The 20,983-nt window shown below is 34.9% G+C and overlaps 1 protein-coding gene and 1 pseudogene across 2 annotated transcripts in view; both read right to left on the bottom strand.

Moving 5' to 3' along the window:
- Positions 1-20,983, bottom strand: part of GPR158 (G protein-coupled receptor 158) — a 506,459-nt gene that overhangs the window by 287,581 nt on the left and 197,895 nt on the right. The gene's annotated exons all lie outside the window — the stretch shown is intronic.
- LOC306641338 (Golgi apparatus membrane protein TVP23 homolog B-like) overlaps positions 19,547-20,983 on the bottom strand; it is a 34,084-nt pseudogene continuing 32,647 nt past the window's right edge. Inside the window, exons 2-3 of the transcript in view lie at positions 20,044-20,396; positions 19,547-19,715 (exon numbers count right to left, since the gene is read on the bottom strand). The product of the transcript in view is annotated as a Golgi apparatus membrane protein TVP23 homolog B-like (transcript). The remainder of the gene's footprint in view (positions 19,716-20,043; positions 20,397-20,983) is intronic.

Raw genomic sequence — 20,983 nt, forward strand, 5'->3', positions numbered from 1 at the left:
TTTCAGCGAGATCATTGGTCCTTCAGTTTTTTGAGATTTGCTTATCTCACTTAGCATGATATCCTCCAATTTCATCCATTTTCCTTCAAATGCCATAATTTTATCATTCTTCATGGTGGAGTAATATTCCATTGTATATATATGCCACAGTTTCTTTATCCATTCATCAATTGAAGGGCATCTAGGTTGGTTCCACAATCTGGCTATGGTGAATTGAGCAGCAATGAACATTGATGTGGCTGTATCTCTGTAGTCCTTTGGGTATAGGCCAAGGAGTGGGATAGCTGGGTCAAATGGTGGTTCCATTCCAAGCTTTCTGAGGAATCTCCATACTGCTTTCCAGAGTGGCTGCACTAATTTGCAACCCCACCAGCAATGTATGAGTGTACCTTTTTCCCAACATCCTTGCCAAAACCTATTGCTGCTTGTGTTCTTGATAATTGCCATTCTAATTGGGGTGAGATGAAATCTTAGGGTAGTTTTGATTTGCATCTCTCTTATTACTAGAGATGTTGAACATTTTTTCATATATCTGTTGATTGCTCGTACATCTTCTTCTGTGAAGTATCCGTTCATTTCCTTAGCCCATTTGTTGATTGGATTGTTTGTATTCTTGGTGTAGAGCTTTTTGAGATCTTTATAGATTCTGGAAATTAGCGCTCTATCTGAAGTATGAGTGGCAAAGATATTCTCCCACTCCGTAGGCTCTTTCTTCACATTGCTGATAGTTTCCTTTGCTGAGAGAAAGCTTTTTAGTTTGAATCTATCTCAGTTGTTGATTCTTGCTTTTATTTCTTGGGCTATGGGAGTCCTGTTAAGGAAGACCTGTTAAGTTGAAGGTTTGGACCTACTTTATCTTCTGTAACATGCAGGGTCTCTGGTCTGATTCCGAGGTCCTTGATCCATTGTGAGTTGAGTTTTGTGCAGGGTGAGAGATAGGGGTTTAATTTCATTCTGTTGCATATGGTTTTCCAGTTTTCCCAGCACCATTTGTTGAAGAGGCTATCTTTTCTCCATTGCATATTTTTGGCCCCTTTGTCTAGTATGAGAAAATTGTATTTATTTGGGTTTGTGTCCATGTCCTCTATTCTGTACCATTGACCTACCTGTCTATTTTGGTACCAATACCATGCCATTTTTGTTACTATTGCTTTGTAATAGAGTTGAAGATCTGATATTGCAATACCCCCTGCTTTGCTCTTTCTACTGAGGATTGCTTTAGCTATTCTGGGTTTCTTATTCTTCCAAATGAATTTCATAATTGCTTGCTCTATTTCTGTAAGGTACATCATTGGGATTTTAATTGGAATTGCATTGAATTTGTATAGCACTTTTGGTAGTATGGCCATTTTGACAATATTAATTCTGCCTATCCAAGGACATGGGAGATCTTTCCATCTTCTAAGGTTTTCTTTAATTTATTTCTTTAGTGTTCTGTAGTTCTCATTGTAGAGGTCTTTCACCTCTTTTGTGAGATTGATTCCCAAGTATTTTATTTTTTTCGATGCTATTGTGAATGGGGTAGTTTTCCGAATATCTCTTTCTGAAGATTAATCACTTATGTATAAAAATGCATTGGATTTATGAGCATTGATCTTGTAACCTGCTACTTTACTGAATTCACTTATGAGTTCTAAGAGTTTTCTGGTGGAATTTCCAGGTTCCTCTAAATATATAATCATGTCATCAGCGAACAGGGATCCTTTGAGTTCTTCTTTTCCTATTCGTATCCCTTTAATTTCTTTGGTTTGTCCAATTGCTCTGGCTAGAGTCTCAAGAACGATGTTGAATAGAAGTGGTGAAAGAGGGCATCCCTGCCTTGTTCCAGTTTTTAGGGGGAATGCTTTCAGTTTTTCACCATTTAGAATGATATTGGCCATGGGCTTAGCATAGATGGCCTTTACAATGTTAAGGAATGTTCCCACTACCACAATATTTTCTAGTGTTTTGAGCATGAAGGGATGCTGTATTTTATTGAATGCTTTTTCTGCATCTATTGCAATAATCATGTGATTGTTAACTTTTAGTCTGTTGATATGGTGAAAGACATTTATTGATTTCCGGATGTTGAACCAACCTTGCATCCCTGGGATAAAACCCACTTGATTGTGGTGCACTATCTTTTTTTTTTTTTTAATTTTTTTTTAATTGTAAACAAATTGGATACATGTTGTTTCTCTGTTTGTACGTGGCGTAAAGGCATACCATTTGTGCAATCATAAATTTACATAGGGTAATGTTGTTTGATTCATTCTGTTATTTTTCCCTTCCCCCACCCCTCCAACCCCTCTTTACCCTCTATACAGTCCTTCCTTCCTCCATTCTTGCCCCCCTCCCTAACCCTAACTCTAACTCTAAAACTAACCCCTCACTCCCCCCATTATGTGTCCTCATCCACTTATTAGCAATATCATTCTACCTTTGGTTTTTTGGGATTGGCTTATCTCACTTAGCATGATATACTCCAATTTCATCCATTTGCCTGCAAATGCCATGATTTTATCATTCTTTATGGCTGAGTAATATTAGAATGGTGATTATCAAGAATACAAGCAAGAACAGGTGTTGGCGAGGATGTGGGGAGAAAGGTACACTCATACATTGCTGGTGGGACTTCAAATTAGTGCGGCCACTCTGGAAAGCAGTGTGGAGATTCCTTGGAAAACTTGGAATGGACCCACAATTTGACCCAGCTATCCCACTCCTTGGCCTATATCCAAAGGACTTAAAATCAGCATACTACAGAGATACAGCCACATCAATGTTCATAGCTGCTCAATTCACAATAGCCAGATTGTGGAACCAACTTAGATGTCCTTCAATTGATGAATGGATAAAGAAACTGTGGAATATATATCTTTTTAATATATTTTTGTATGTGATTGCTAAAATTTTGTTGAGAATTTTTGCGTCAATGTTAAGGATATTGGTCTGGAATTTTCTTTCCTCGATGTGTCTCTGTCTGGTTTAGGTATAAGGGTGATATTGGCTTCATAGAATGAGTTTGGGAAGGTTCCCTCCTCTTCTATTTCATGGAATACTTTGAGAAGTATTGGAATGAGCTCTTCTTTAAAGGTTTTGTAGAACTCGGCTGAGAACCCATCTGGTCCCGGACTTTTCGTTGTTGGTAGACTTTTGATGACTTCTTCTATTTCATTGCTTGAAATTGATTTATTTAAGATGTGTATGTCCTCCTCGTTCAGTTTAGGTAATTCATAAGTCTCTAGAAACTTGTTGATGTCTTCGAGGTTTTCTGTTTTGTTGGAGTATAGATTTTCAAAATAGCTTCTAATTATGTTTTGTTTTTCGTGTCTGTTGTGATAATTCCTTGTTCATTCCGAATTTTAGTACTTTGAGTTTTCTCCCTCTTTCTCTTTGTTAGTGTCGCTAAGGGTTTATCAATTTTATTTATTTTTTCAAAGAACCAACTATTTATTTTGTTAATTTTTCCAATTGTTTCTTTTGTTTCAATTTCATTGATTTCAGCTCTGATTTTAACTATTTCCTGTCTTCCACTACTTTTGGTGTTGGTCTGCTCTTCTTTTTTTAGGGCTTTGAGCTGTAGTGTTAAGTCGTTTATTTGTTGATTTCTACTTCTTTTGTTGAATTTGCCCCATGAAATAAATCTTCCTCTCAGTACTGCTTTCATAGTGTCCCAGAGATTTTGATATGATGTATCTTTGTTCTCCTTTACTTCTAAGATTTTTTTAATTTCCCTCCTGATGTCTTCTGTTATCCATTCATCATATAATAGTGTATTATTTAATCTCCAAGTATTGGAGAAGTTTCTGTTTTTTATTCTGTCATTTATTTCTAATTTCAGTCCATTATGATCTGATACAGTACAAGGTAGTATCTCTCTCTTCTTGTATTTGTTAACAGTAGCTTTGTGGCATAAAACATGGTCTATTTTAGAGAAGGATCCATGTGCTGCTGAGAAGAAAGTGTACTCATTCTTTGTTGGATGGTATATTCTATAGAAGTTGGTTAAGTCTAAATTGTTGATTGTGTTATTGAGATCTATGGTTTCTTTATTCAATTTTTGTTTGGACGATCTATCCAGCGGTGAGAGAGGTGTGTTAAAATCACCTAGTATTATTGTGTTGTGGTCTATTTGATTTCTGGAATTGAGAAGGATTTGTTTGACATACATGGATGAGCCAATGTTCGGGGCATAGATATTTATGATTGTTATGTCTTGCTGATTTATGCTTCCCTTAAACAGTATGAAATGTCCTTCTTTATCCCTTCTGACTAGTTTTGGCTTGAAGTCCACATTATCTGAAATGAGGATGGATACTCTAGCTTTTTTGCTGTGTCCGTGTGCGTGGTATGTTTTTTCCCATCTTTTCACCTTTAGTCTATGGGTATCTCTTTCTGTGAGATGAGTCTCTTGCAGGCAGCATATTTTTGGTCTTTCTTTTTAATCCATTCTGCCATTCTATGTCTTTTGATTGATGAGTTCAGGCCATTAACATTCAGGGTTATTATTTTGATATGATTTTTATTCCCAGTCATTTGACTCATTTTTGTTTTTTTGACAGGATTTGGTTACTCCTTTATTTGGCTATTCCTTTAGGCTAGTTCCTCCCATTGCTGATTTGCATCGTTGTTTTTCATCTCTTCCTCATGGAATATTTTGCTGAGAATGTTCTGTAATTCCAGCTTTCTTTTTGTAAATTCCTTTAGCTTTTGTTTATCATGGAAGGATCTTATTTCATTGTCAAATCTGAAAGTACGTTTTGCTGGGTATAAGATCTTGGTTGGCATCCGTTTTCTTTCAGGGATGGGTAAATGTTGTTCCAGGCCCTTCTAGCTTTTAGGGTCTGGATTGAAAAATCTGCTGATATTCTTATTGGCATCCCCTTGAATTTAATTTGATTCTTTTCTCTCACGGCCTTTAAAATTCTGTCTTTATTTTGTATGTTAGGTATTTTCATAATAATGTGCCTTGGTGTGGGTCTGTTGTAATTTTTGTATATTTGGAGTCCTATAAGCCTCTTGTACTTGGTTTTCATTCTTCAGATTTGGGAAATTTTCTGATATTATTTCATTGAATAGATTGTTCATTACTTTGGTTTGTTTCTCTAAGCCTTCCTCAATCCCAATAATTCTTAAATTTGGCCTCTTCATGATATCCCATAATTCTTGTAGATTCTGTTCATGATTTCTTACCATCTTCTCTGTTTGTTCAACTTTGTTTTCCAGATTAAATATTTTGTCTTCAATGTCTGAGGTTCTGTCTTCCAGGTGTTCTATTGTATCGGTTATGCTTTCTATGGAATTTTTAAATTGGTTTATTGTTTCCTTCATTTCAAGGATTTCTGTTTGGTTTTTTTTCAGTATCTCTAACTCTTTATTGAAATGATCTCTTGCTTCCCGTATTTGCTCTTTTAACTGTTGATTGGTGCGATCATTTAATGCCTGCATTTGCTCTTTCATCTCCTCCTTCAATGCCTGCATTTGCTCTTTCATCTCCTCGTTTGCTTCCCTGATTGTTTTAATTATGTACATTCTGAACTCCCTTTCTGACATTTCTTCTGCTGTGCTGTCATTGGGTTTTATTGATATAGTGTCTAGGTTTGTTTGGGACATTTTCTTCCCTTGTTTTCTTATATTGATCAGATGTCAGTGGGACTCTGTGATATTGCAGATTTCCTCTATTTGCTTATAGTGTCCCTGTAGATTTCCAGTGTATCACCTCCCAGTTTTCAGTAGCCTGAAATCTTGGAAGAACTTGATAATGCAGTACTTCCGAAGAAAGCTGTCCCTAGCCCACTACTGGTTCCAGGGCTTGGAGCTGGCTCTGTTTGGAAAGACTCTCACTGGGGGTCCTGCTCCGAGAAGCTGGCCATGTGGGAGGAGCCCACCACTGGAGTGCCTAGGGCTGCCTGGAGAAGACTCTAGCTGCCCTGCCCTACTCTAATAAGCCCCCTGAATCCAGTTCTGCCGCCCGGGGCCGAGCTTCACCAGTGGGGGGAGACTCACCCTGTGGTTCTATTTTAGTCCAAGTATCTCAATGCCTCCCCTTCTTGAATCCTGGGTTCTGGAGTGACTGGAGATGCTGTCACCCTCTAGTCTGCCATCTTGGATCGCCCTGTTGAAAAAGCCTGCGGCCAGAGGGGGGCAGGGCTGCCTGGAGAGTTCTCTGGATGCCCTGCTCTGGTCTGGTTTGTGCTTTTGAGGCAAGCACTCTACCAACTGAGCTATATCCCCAGCCCACTTGCTGAATATTCTTATAAGTTGCTATAAAATATACTAAACTTCATAAGGAAAATGTAATGGTGCATTTGGAAGAATAAGAGACCCAGAATAGTCAAAGGAATCCTTAGCAAGAGGATTGAAAGAGTGAAGCAGGAGGCATCACAATACCAGACTTAAACCATACCACAGAGCAAGAGTAATAAAATGGCATGGTATTGGCACCAAAATAGACAGGTAGATCAATGGTATAGAAGACACAGAGACAAATCCACATAAATACAGTTATCTCACACTAGAAAAAGGTGCAAAAGCATGCAATGAAGGAAAGATAACCTCTTCAACAAATGGTGCTGGGAAAACTGGAAATCCAAATGCAGCAAAATGAAATTAAACCACTATCGTTCACCCTGCACTAAACAGAAGACAAAGTAGGCCCAAATCTTTATCATGTCAGCTTAGGACATGACTTCCTTAACAAGACTTCCAAAGTGCAAGAGATAAAAGCAAGAATCAATAAATGGAGTAGATTCAAATTAAAAAGCTTTTTCTCAGCAAAGGAAACAATCAACAATGTGAAGAGAGAGCCTACATAGTAGGAGAAAATCTTTTCCACACACACTTCAGAGAGAGCACCAATATCCAGGATTTAAAAAGAACTCAAAGAACTTTACACCAAAAATCAAAGAACCCAATCAATAAATGGGCTAAGGAACTGAGCACACACTTTGTGGAAGATATACAAGCAATCAACAAATATATTTTTAAAAATGTTCAAAATCTCTAGTAATGAGAGAAATGCAAATCAAAACTACCCTAAGATTTCATCTCACCCCAATTAGAATGGCTATTATCAAGAATACAAGCAATAACAAGTGTTGGCAAGGATATGGGGTAAGATACATAACTAGCATCCCAGAATAAAGTCTAGCTTACTTTCTAAATTGATGCTAGATATTCGGATATTTTACAAGTAAAAATATTTCACTATTGACTTAAAATGTATTGCTCAATAGGCCTGAACAGACTAAGTGAACACTGGTAAAAGACTGCTTTAGTTTTTTAAAAAATTTCTCTGGACCTGAAAATTCCATGACTTAGTTGTGGTGAAGATGACCCACCTCCAATCCCACAATATTATTTAAAAATTATTTTTAAAAAATCATTAATGAAAATCTTTAGTTATTTAAAGCAGAAAACATGGCCTCCACTTATGCTAGATTTATAATTCTAACTAGGTTAAATCCACCTTATAAAACTGAGATGTATGACATTATCATTTTAAAGCACTTTTCAAATACCAAGTGTTCCATAAATGTTAAATACTAAGTTTAAGTACTATAAAGATTAACTATTTAATGAAAGATTGGATTTTCTTGGAGAACAAAGTACTCACAGCAGAAATCTATTTTCCCTAAATTACAGATAGTTGTATCATTACCAGTCTTGTAGAATTATAACAACGTTGTTCAACTGTAGAACTAATAGGTATAATCACAGCAACATTCCGATATTAAGGATGTCAAAAATTTTAAGCAAACCTGCAGAATGTTAGCTTAAAAATAACCAGTTCCAACTGTCTTTTATCTCATTTCTATACTGTACATGTCATCTGTTTTATATTTTAATGTATTTCTCTAAGTATATATTTAATTATATTGTAAGTTCATGATAACTTTGTTAAGGACCAAGAAACTAAGGGCAGAATTCAGAAAATAATATGCAGAGTAGTTGTTCAGTGTATATCTTGATTCATATTTCCCAATTCACATATCCTTAAAACGTGGGTCAATTGCATCAGATATCAATAAATGAAATTATTGTCATTTAATTATTTATCATCTAAGAAATGGAGGAGGTCTCCAGAACCTGTACCTTTAATTTGGCACAAGCCTTTCTACTGGGAGGGTAGGTTTACAAGGATGTGTAATTTGAGCATTTGATATTCTTGTAGGCTCTGATGATTAACAAGGCAGAATCAGCCAATTAGCAAAGTTGTCTTTTATTCTTAATACTATAAACTTATTAAAATAATGTTAAAATATTAAAATAATTAAATATTAAGAGCTTAAACTCTAAAATTAGACCCTGGAAACTGAGAAACCACTTTAAAGCAAGAATGAATGCCAAGAAATATTCCACAATTTTGTAAGTATTTCTATATCCATTCATATTTAATTGCTACCTCAAAGATTACTTTTTTATCTGAAATAATTTGAAAAGTGTTCTATTGAGTGGGGGGCATTGCTGAGCTTGCTCTGAAACTCACAGTATTAGTTTTCCATTTATTAAATTGATTACTTTAACCTTATCATATGGGTTCTATTGGAGTAATATTCAAAATATTCTATGACCAGTCTGGCATGTATAGCAAACTATCAGATTAATTGTTGGTCATGGTATTAGAAACCCCCTGCATATTAAGTTCTTTTTTTAGTTAAGGAGGTCCAGGGTTTCTGACAGCACTGGGAGAGGTGAAATAGATATTGGAACAGTTCTGAGCAGTGATTATGTGCCTACACTTAAAAAAAGTACTGGTGCGGCAGCCCTAATGTACCAAGTCTAGGAGAGCACCCTTAAAACACAGAACTCTCCATCTGATTCAAATGAAAAGTGGAAATTCCAATGCAAGGAGATAACTACCTTTACTCCTGTATCCCTGCCCATTCTTTTTATAGAATATTATTTGGTCCAATTAGGGAAGTTGAAATCCTCTCATATCTTTACTATAGCCTATATTGTCTGATTTCACTGTTTTACCATATAACCCACAACAGGCATTGCCACCCTCCACCCAGGGCACTCGGACAACTTCACATCAAAATAAAGTCGTTTACTAGCTACTGCCACCCCAATGCCTTCTGCTCACACTGTCACACATTTGATATAACCCTTCCTCCCTCAGTCTGCTTGAGTTGAAGACTTCTTTAAAGAGGTCATGTCTTCATTTCATGTTAGATTTCCTATTTACAACAAAGAAAACTAAATTTTAAAGAGAATTCCAAGAACACCTGCCTTTCACAGATACATTTAAGAGAGACTGAGAGTGAGAACACAGGTAGGAGGTCTGCCCTTCTCTATAAACTAACACCTACCTGTGGGGGTTAAAAAGAATTGATTATTTTCTTTCAGCATTTTGGCTGAATTTTCATTATAATCCTTATACTCATTTTAAATCATTTGTAATATACTCATTCAGGCTGGGAATAACTGATGACCAAACTTGTATGCATAAATGAATGAATGAATGATTCAATGAATGAATGAATAAGAAATTCAAGTTCAGAGGAAAAATACTATGATGAGTACATGTATATTAAATAAATATATTATTTTGTTTCATACAGGAGGTTGAGGAAAGAACAGCAGAAGAATCCTCACAATGATAACTGATAAAAGGCTCTCCAACATAGGTCTGACTCTTAAAACAATCATCTTGTCTCCAAGGTAACTAAATCTCAGAAAATAGTTAATAGAAAGTACAGCTTCCTTCTTTACACACTTCTCTCTGGAGAATGAAGATAGAAAAAGCTCTATTCAGGCTGGAATCATGGTTCAGTGGTAGAGCGCTTGCCTTGCATGTGTGAGGCACTGGGTTCGATCCTCAGTACCACATAAAATGAATATATAAAATAAAGGTATTGTGTCCATCAACAAAAAAAAATTTTTTTTAAAGAAAAAGGTCCATTCCCTTACCTTCTTCACTATCCCCACTACTTCTAATCCTGGTCCTAATCCCTTTTAAATTAGTATATAAAATTGACTAATGGTTCAAGTCAAGAAAGATGTAGCTTTACAAATATACCTCCAATACAATGTTCACATGCAAAGAGCAGGCTTGAGAAAACTGAGGGGGTAGGGGGAAAATACCAATTCAGAGGAATTTTGACTGAGCTAGATTAAGACTATTAAAAATATATGCTAAAAAAATAAAAATATATGCTAGTTAGGTAAAGAGATCCAAGGGTCATTAAAATCCATTTCTTCAGAAGCCCTCTTCTGACTATAACTCTGCCAATAAAAATTTACAACTATTACTCCATTTTATTTAAAAATATTAAATTTTATTAAAAAGTATGAACTTCTGAATATTCACAATGCATAGTCACTGAGGAAAGATATCAGCCCTCTGTGACTCACGGGTCTGTTAGAGACAACCCAATTAAAATATATCTGTTCTAATCATCTTTTCATCAGCTAGTCCTAGATGCATCTCTCTAGTTAAAGATGGAAAATCAGCCCCATCACCTTATTATCACCTCTTCATTCAATTTTATTCAACTTTTTTTGCCATCATGACTTTTCTTTTTTTAATTTTCTTAATTCATTGTACACAAATGGAGTACAACTTTTCATTTCTCTGGTTGTACACAATGTAGTCACACTGTTCATGTAATCATACATGTACATAGGGTAATGATGTTTGTCTCATTCCATTAATTTCCTTCCCCCTGCCTCACCCCCCCCCATTTCCCTCTCCACAATCTAACCTTTCTCCATTCTTCCCTTATCCTCTCCCCGCCACCTTTATGTATCAGCATCCACTTATTGGAGAAAACATTTGGTCTTTGGTTTTGGGGGACTGGCTTATTTCACTTAGCATGATATTCTCCAACTCCAGTCATTTACCTGCAAATGCCATAATATTTTTCTTGCTTATGGCTGAGTATATTTCATTGTGTAGATATACCACAGTTTCTTTATCCATTCATCTGTTGAAGGGCATCTAGGTTGGTTCCACAGTCTAACTAATGTACATTGAGCTGCTATAAACATTGATGTGGCTGTATCTCTGTAGTATGCTGATTTTAAGTCCTTAGGGATAGGTTGAGGAGTGGGTTAGCTGGTCAAATGGTGGGTCCATTCCAAACTTTCTAAGGACTCTCCATACTGCTTTCCAGAGTGGCTGCACCAATTTGCAATCCCACCAGCAATGTATGAGTGTGCCTTTTCCCCCACATCCTTGCAAACACATATTATTGCTTGTGTTCTTGATAATAGCCATTCTAATTGGGCTATTGAGATGAAATCTTAGGGTAGTTTTGATTTGCATTTCTCTAATTACTAGAGATGTTGAACAATTTTTCATATATTTGTTGATCACTTGTATATCTTCTTCTGTGAAGTGCCTGCCCAGTTCCTTAGCCCATTTATTGATTGGATTCTTTAACTTTTGGTGTAAAGTTTTTTGAGTTCTTCATAAATCCTGGATATTAGTGCTCTATCTGAAGTGGGCATGATAAAGATTTTCTCCTACTATGTAGGCTCTCTCTTCACATTGTTGATTATTTCCCTTTCTGAGAATAAGCTTTTAAGTTTGAATTCACCCCATTTAATGATTCTTGCTTTTATTTCTTGAACTTTGGAAGTCTTGTTAAGGAAGTCTGGTTCTAAGCTGACATAATGAAGATTTGGGCCTACTTTTTCTTCTATTTGGTGCAGGATCTCTGGTCTAATTTCTAGGTCCTTCATCCATTTTGAGTTGAGTTTTATGCAAGATGAGAGATAGTGGTTTAATTTCATTCTGTTGCATATGAATTTCCAGTTTTCCCAGCACCATTTGTTGAAGAGGTTATCTTTTCTCCATTGCATGTTTTTTGGCACCTTTTTCTAGTATACAATATTTATGTGGGTTTGTCTCTGTGTCCTCTATTCTGTACCTGTCTATTTTGGTGCCAATACCATGCCATTTTTATTACTATTGCTCTGTAGTATAATTTAAGGTCTGGTATTGTGATACCTCCTGCTTCACTCTTCCTGCTAAGGATTGCTTTGGCTATTCTGGGCCTCTTATTTTTCCAAATGAATTTCATGATTGTTTTCTCTATTTCTATGATGTATGTCATTGGAATTTTAACTCGAATTGCATTGAATCTGTATAGCACTTTTGGTTAGTATGGCCATTTTGACAATATTAATTCTGCCTATCCAAGAACAAACTACTTCCACAGTGCAAGACAGACACATTTCCATAATATTAACCTATTAACAGAATTTCCAAATCAGTTAGGCAAGTATATCTTTCCTTTATTCAGAAAATATTACCAGCCTGACTCCACTGGACACTGGAGTAGCTCCACTTACTGTAGGTTGAATAATGACATCCCCTAAAAATTTCTGTATCTTTACCTCCAATCTTGAATATGTCACTTTACATTACATAGCAAAAGGGATTTCATACATGTGATTGAGTTGAAGATCGTGAGATGGGGAGTTTAACCTAGATTATCTAATCTAGGTGGGCCAAATATAATCACAACAGTCTTTTAAAGTGAAGAAGGATAAAAGACAGGGAAGGAAGTCTGACAAAAGTCAGAATGATGCCAGGAAGTCAATGAGCCAAGGAATGTGGGCAGACCAAAAAGGTAGAAAAAGACTAGAAAATAGGTTCTTCTCTAGAATCTCCAGAAGGAACCAACCCAGCTATCACCTTGACTTTACTCCAATGAGACTGATTGAAGAATTCTGACCTTCAATATAGTAAGATAATAAACACATACTATCTTAAGTCTCCAAATTTGGATAATTTGTTAGAGCCGTCACAGAAACTATTTCTTCATAGATGATTAGAATTGGATTGTAAATGGTGAGATAAACAAGAGTTCAGTTTATTACATTTTCTTGACAGTCCAAAGCAGAATTTAACATTTCATAAATTAAGCAACTGCCTGACTATTGGAAATCTTCAAAGCAAGTTACAGGTGGCCTGAAAAGCCTGTTACTGAACCTTCTGCTTTTTTACAAAACACATGCAGTTTCCCAACTCTAACTTGGATCTCCTTCTGATAAGGAAAATGTATATTGGATTAGGGAACAGGGACCTTTTGAAAGATATTATTCTGCTTTGGTTTCAAAGACTGTAAAATAAGGAAAGTTCTTATTAAGTTCTTTTATAAGTCAATGTGGAAACCACAGTGAAAGTCAATAGTAGTGAATAAATTTCGATTTTCTACAAGAGAACCATTGCTAGTAATGCCATTTAAAAAAAGAGAGAGAGAGAGACAGAGAGAAGAGACAAGGAGATTTATAATATCATCAGTACATTTGCATTGTACTATCTCAAGCTGCTATCTCTCCAGGCTTACTGGGCAAATCCTTTACTTCTTTAACTTGTAATATTTTAATATCAATCTGGCTTATGTTGAAACTTATTATTCATGAAAATATAAATGGTTATATTACAGGGTTAATAGGAATTTGAATATTTTTCAGACTTAGATTTAGGGTCCTCACAGGGTATTCTTATTACCTGGTTTTGCAAGAGGTCAAAGTACTACAAAGACTTGGTTAACTTTTGTCCTCTCATGGAAGTCGTAAATCTTGTAGAGAACCTTGCTACTCAGTAAGATGGGCCAGAAAAGTGCCTCCATCAGAGGGAAGCTTAGTAGAGCTCCCACTGGTCAACCAGTAGGAGAGTCCTTTTGTCTCTGTTGGCAGAATATTGCCTGAAAGGAACACTGAGTGAACAGACTAAATGTTCTGCTGTAGCAATAAATGACAGATGAGGTCTGTCCTTAGTTGGTTCTGAATGTCTGTGTCCCCTTAAATTCATACATTAAAAATCTAAACCCCCAAGATGATAGTATTAGGAGATGAATGGGAGGTAATCAGGGCACAAGGACTAAGCCCTCATGAATGAGAAAAGTGCCCTTATGAAAGAGACTGCATAAGGCTGGGATTTAGCGCAGGGGTAGGGCACTTACCTAGCATGTATAAGGTCTTGGCTTCAATCCCCAGCCCTAAAAAAGAGAGAGACAGAGTCTCCAGAGAGCTGTCTTGCCCCTTTTATCATGTGAGGTCAGAGCAAGAAGTCACCAGAAAGTGGGTCCTTACCAGACACTGAATCTTTTTGTTCTCTGATCTTAAACTTCCTAGAATCCATAACTGTGAGAAATAATTTTTATAAACTACCCATTTATGTATTCTATTACAGTAGGCTGAGCTGACTTTGGCACAGACATTGGCTTCCCTCTCAACATGGAGTCAAATATAAAAATGGCATTCATTTCAGAAAATACAGCCACATTACCAGGATATAATAGTTACAAATAAAAATGGCATTCCTATGTTCAATAATGAAGCAAATGTATCATGTTTGGGCATTTAAATTTTTTAAAAAATTTTTTTATTAAAATATTTTTTTTATTTTTACAGACACATTTTGATTCATTGTACACAAATGGGGTACAACTTTGCATTTCTATGGTTATACACAATGTATATCATGCCATTCATGTAATCGTACATATATATATAGGGTACTACTGTCTGTTTCATTCTACTGTTTTTCCATCCCCACCTCCTCCCACCCCTTTTTAAATTTTTTAATATAAAGAATTAGAAATACTTTATCTAGGAATGAAACAAACCATAAAGCAGATGGAGTCTGTGGTTCTTTTAAATGAAATAAGTTCAAGAGGTTTATTGTACCCCATAGTGACTAACATTAATATACTGTATACTCAAAATTTGCTGAGGTAAATTTTTAAGTATTCTAACCACAAAAAGATAAGTATGCAAGGTAATACATATGGTGATCAGCTAGATTTAGTCATTCATAATATGTACATATATCAAAACATCATGCATACCATAAATATAGTGTTTATTAATTAAAATTTTAGTTTAAAAATGAAAATAATAAGTTCTTAATATGATCATCAGCCCCAAACAAACAACAAAAAACATAGGTAATGAATGTTTCATGTCCTTAGAATTTGAGATCTATTTGAATTTAATACTGCATAATATGAAGAGTGCTTTCAGTTGGCAGAGGCTTTAAAGCAGTGAATCCTGAGGAATGTCTCTTCTTAGACCTCAAGCCAGGAAGTACTATTAACCCCAAATAAGACAAAAATAAATAAAACAACACACACACACACACACACACACACACACACACACACACACACACACACAATAGTACCAATAGTACAATGAGTAAAAACCAAATTCAAAGACAAAAAAATTTAAAGCAGCAAGAGAAAGAAACATTATCTAATAAGTTACAGCAAGACTGACAATTAACTATTTTATTGGATAGCATGAAAGCCAGAAGACAACATAATGACATCTCAAAATTCCAAAAGAAAGTAAGTGCTGGGTTAGCATATTATATCCTTCATAGTTAATTTGAAACAAACTCATTTTCAGATAAGCAAAGATGAAAGAATTTAATAGCATCAGAGCAGTACTAGAAAAATATTAGTGTGTATTTTTCAGGTACAGGAAAATGATTCCAAATGGTAGTCTAAAGCTACAGGAAAAAATGAGGAGGAATAGGTTAAATGTGAGTAAATATAAATGGCTATTGGCTATAAAAATCAACAATAATAATATTGTGTCAAAATATGCTACAGCATAAATTGGTAGAGGAGTTAATTATGTATTTTAATGTCTGTGTTATTTGGGAATATAATTAAATTTCAATTTTGATAAGTAAATGATGAACATTATCTCTAGGGAAACATCCAAAGTAACTGTAAAAGGATAAATAACTATGGAATACATAGTTAAGAACAATGAAATAGTAAAAAAAAAAAAAAAAAAAAAAAAATTCCAAAAAAGGGAATCAAAGAAAGAAAGAACAAGTATACGTTTTATTAAGGATTTATTTGTGTAGGACTACCCATCACAGTGTTTGGTCACCCTATTACCAGCAGTAGAAATTCCTTTATTATCACTTTTTTAGCATACACCAACTGGTCATTTCCTTTCCCATTCATAAAACATTATTTTTAGTGTTTTTTCCCCCAAGTCTTTTTAAGCCTGACACCAGACACTTACAGGTCTGTGCCAGTCTTTCACAGCATTTATGCAAAATTTAGTCCATTTTGAGAAAACAGGAACAAATGAAAATCTAAGAATATGAAGAAACCATTTTTCTGACCCACCCCCTTAACTGGCTTCACTTTCCCATCTCCACAATCAGCTGCAATATAATTGAAAGAGTTCCTGGCAATTATTGCTCTTAGTTTATTTTCCCTTCTAGCATCTCTGGAGATACAAATCAAGCATAACTTTGTAAAACCTAACATGCACATCCATCTGAGAATGATTTATTTTATTCCTTGGGTAATAACCCTTTAAATTAACATGCTAAATTACAAAGTTCTTATTTCTTCCAGTTCACTTTCATCATTAAACCCTGACGTGTATACTGTCTCTGGTCCTTTAAATTCAGAAGGGAGCATTTTCTTTAAAGCCTAGATGAAAGATAGCAAAGATATTCCATGTTTATTGTCAATCCTAATTGTTTTTTTGCAACATCGCCTGGCCATGCCCTATATCTTTTTATTTATTTATTTGTTTTGTTCTTTTTAGGTATATGTGACAGTAGAATATATTTTGACATATTAATGCAAACATGGAGTACATCGTGTTCTCATTAGGATCTCAGTCTTGTGATTGTACATGATGTAGAGATATTTATGTACATAGGAAAGTTAAGTCAGATTCATTCCACTCTTTCCTATTACTATCCCTCCTACCTTCCCCTTCAGTCCCCTTTATCTAATCTACTAACTTTCTATTCTTCCCCTCCTCAACCCCTTATTGTGGGTTACCTTCTACATATCAGAGAAAACATTCAATCTTTGGGTTTTTTGGGACTGGTTTATTTCACCTAGCATAATCATCTTCAGATTCATCCATTTGCTGGCAAACATCATAAAGTCATTCTTTTTATGGCTCAGTAATACTCCACTGTGTATATATAACACATTTTCTTTATCCATTCATCTGTTGAAGGGCACCTAGGTTGGTTCCATAGCTTAGCTCTTGTGATTTGAGCTGCTATAAACAATGATGTGGCTGTGTCACTGTAGTATGCAGTTTTTAAGTCCTTTGGGTATTTACTGAGGAGTGAGATAATTGAGTTAAATCTTCCATTCCAAGATTTCCAAAGAACCTCCATACTGCTTTCCGGAGTGGTTGTACCAATTTACAGTCCCATCAGCAATATATGAGTGTACCTTTTCCCCCAGACCCTCACCAACATTTATTGTTACTTGTATTCTTGATAACTGCCATTCTGACTGGAATGAGTTGAAATCTCAATGTAGTTTTAATTTTCATTTCTCTAATTGCTGGAGATGTTGAACATTTTTCACATATTTGTTGACCATATTTCTTCTGTGATATGCTTATTTGGCTCCTTTGTCTATTTATTGTTTAGGTTATTTGTTTTTTGTTTCGTGTGTGTGTGTGTGTGTGTGTGTATGTGTGTGTGTGTGAAATTTTTTCAGTTCTTTCTATATCCTGGAAATTAATGCTTTATTTGCAATTTGAGGTGCAGATGGCAAAGATTTTCTACCATTCTGCAGGCCCTCTCTTCATGCTCTTCATTGTTTCCTTTGCTGTGAAGAAGCTTTTTAGTCTGATACCATCCCATTTATTGATTCTTGATTTTACTTCTTATTCTGTTTTTAGGTCTGTCATCTCTTGCTTTCTTACTTTCTATTCCAATAACCTGATGTTCTTTCTCTGTAATAACCCACACAATGTGTTTTCCTGGCTAACCATCTTTTGACTCTTACCTTAACAACTCTACTGTTGTTTTTAAAGGAAAAGTAATTTAGCTTTGCTGTAAAATTTTTGGAAAGCATAGAAAATCACTACAGAAAAAAAAAGTACCAAAATCTTAAGAGAATCACTTAAATTCTTGGTGTATATTCTTGGGGGGAAAAATGTAATCCTTTCTTGTGTTTCAGACATTTATTCTATTTCTGGAATATATCTATTTTTTGCTTATAGTTATATAGGAATAACAATTAATATCTTTTTCTTTCCAGGCTGTGTCGTCTATAAATTACAATTCAAAAAGGAAAACTAAACACTTTTATTCCCCCAAAAAACATATTCTCTGTCACAAGGCTCGTGACTTTGCATACATTTTGTTCTAATGCTTCACAGAAGATCAGTCCTTCCCTTTAAGAGATATACCTGCTGCCATTGTCAGCCAAATAGGGAGTTTACTGAGGATAAATGGGTCTCCAGGTAGGTCTTCTGATAGATAAAACACTTGTCAAATCAACTAAAGCAATATATTCCTAACATAAGCAAATGAAACTTTGATCAGATGACTAGCAAACTTCCTGCTTCCTATTCTAGGAGAGTGAGATTTAGATCTTATCATTATGGAAATGAATGTAAGATGTCTTGGTAGCTCCTCTTAATCTGCTAGGGAATTAAAAATGAACATTGTTAGCTTCTTTAAGCCATCTCTAAATATTCAAAATTTATGTTCAGGGATTTTCAGAGGTAAAGAAAACTTTTGTTCCAAATAAAACAAAACATCTTTTAAAATATTTTAACAATGTACAAATACATTCATAATATAATCTGCTGATTAAAAGAATAAAAAGATTAGTACCTACAATATAATTTACAGATGCCTAAAATAGTTTGTAAATTGGTTTAGTTTACAGTTACATATATTGCTGTATTTTAAGAAATATTATTATTGTCTGATTTATAATATCCCCATTATAGCAAGAAAAAAAATCATATAATAAAATGTCTTTTAGGTATTTATGCTAAGTACTTAAATAAATAATACTCATTTAATAATAAAAGATCAGATTTTATTAGCCCAAAGACCACTGAAGAGTTTCTAGAAAGTTCCAAAAGAAAATCTGGTTATCCTTTCCATGAAAGAAATAGAAGAGCAGCAATCCCTCGATATCCTTTAAACAAAAACTATGAAGATTCCATTTATATTAATTAGGACTTAAGTAAATTTTTTGCTGTAGTATAAAAATAAAAAACAATGTTAGAAACTAGTTAACACTACCAGCTTGAATTTGATTTTCACTTGTGCATGTCTAAGGTAAGCAATTTCAACATAAAGCATTATGAAAAATTAACATTTTTTTCTAACTTTTCTAATTTATACTCAAGCTAAGTGCTTACTCTTGACCATGGAATCAAACTTATTTCTGAAAGAATTAGTACAGAATTAGTATGTAAACACACAGACCTTTGAGATACCCTAAGAACATCCTATGTTGTGTGGATCAAAATGAAAACATCTCTGTAATATATGTAAATCAACACATTAATTTGGGATTTATAGATATATTACTATATGCATACATCCATACACCATAAAATAAATCCTGACAATGCTTTTAATGACAACATACTTCCCAGTGCCAGCAACTAGAGAAAGAAAATAAAAACTTTGTTCCAAAACAGCAAAGTTTTTATACTAAGTATTTAAGTGAAAAAAATAAAATAAAATAAAATAAAAACCTCTCCTCTTTGCAATTGGACTGAACTCCAAACAGTTCATAATCAAGAATCTCTTTGACCATTCCCCATCGTCACAGCATACATACTCTATTCATGAAGTATGATCATATCCAGTGTTTTGTTTTAAAAACTGCTTTCCAAGATATGCTTTCCAAAAACTGCTTTCCAAGTAGCCATGCTGGTTAAATTCTTCCAGCTGCCCATTTTGCACCTGATGTAGCCACACAGGTTGACACCCTATAGCACCACACCCATGATAACTGCAGCCAACCACTTTACTCTGAAGAAGAGAGCACTAATGGCAAATATCATCCACAGCACTGGGTAGCAGGCAGTCCTAACAAAAAGTTTCTTCTTTTTTTTACTTTTACAGACTGTATTTTGATTCATTGTACACAAATGGGGTACATAATTTCATTTCTATGGTTGTACACATACCATTCGTGTAATCATACATGTACAAAGGGTAATGATGTCTGTCTCATTCCACAATTTTTCATAACTCCCTCCCTCTCATTTCCCTCTACATAATCTAAAGTTCCAAAAAGATTCTTGATTCAGTTTCTGAAACAGTTTTATTCTCCTAAGAAGTTGTCTTCCTTGACTCAAACACCCAACGACTCTTTCCATCCTCATTAATATGACTCCACCAAAGGCCAACTATCAGTCTACCTATGACATTCTTCACTGCCCCAAAGTCACCTGACAATAAGAAGATAACTGTCAACATTCGGGCAATAAAGCTGCTTCTAAGAAATTCACAGAGAAGTATAATGGCACTGATGCAGAAGAACAAATGGAAAAATGATACCACTGGATGTCTAATTTTGGATTTTCTTCATCTATTTCATTGTTTCTTCTTTTATATCAAACAGTGAAACATCTTCAATGTTATCACTTCTGTCCTGCAGCAACCAAAAACTCTTGATTCTAATTTTGTCCTACAGTAGGAAGAATAAGCAGATGACTAAAACTTGATATGGTTTCTGATTCATTTAATTTTGTTGAGCCCATGTAAAATTGAATATAATCGACCATTCAGTCTTTATCGCTATCTGAATATTATTCATAGGTAACTAGTGATTATATTTTCTATTTGCTCATTCTACTAGTTTCCAGTTCTCTGCTAAAATTTTTAATCTAATATAATTCCCTGAACATACTAGACATATTCATTTAAAGTCTTCTTTTGATTGAAATGTCTCTATTTAACATACATTTGATAGGATGCAAATATATTATTATTTTCTGAGTATCCTCCTGAAATATATTCATCCTGCTTATGAGCTTTTTTTAAATACATATTGTAGAGCTACCATTTCTGGCTATTAAAGGATATACTTTCAAATCAATCCTCTTGTGTCCAACTCTAAGATGTCTATAAAATAAAACAAACTAACAAAAAACATTATGTCAAGGCTTTGGAGAGCAACTACAGCAGTAAGGACTTGAGGGGCCATGATCCTAAGACAATAAACATCATCATAATGAACACTCCATTGAGCACAGATTTTGTGTTTTTCCACAC

This window comes from Sciurus vulgaris (assembly GCF_902686455.1).
Source record: "Sciurus vulgaris genome assembly, chromosome: 12".
NCBI lineage: Eukaryota > Metazoa > Chordata > Mammalia > Rodentia > Sciuridae > Sciurus > Sciurus vulgaris.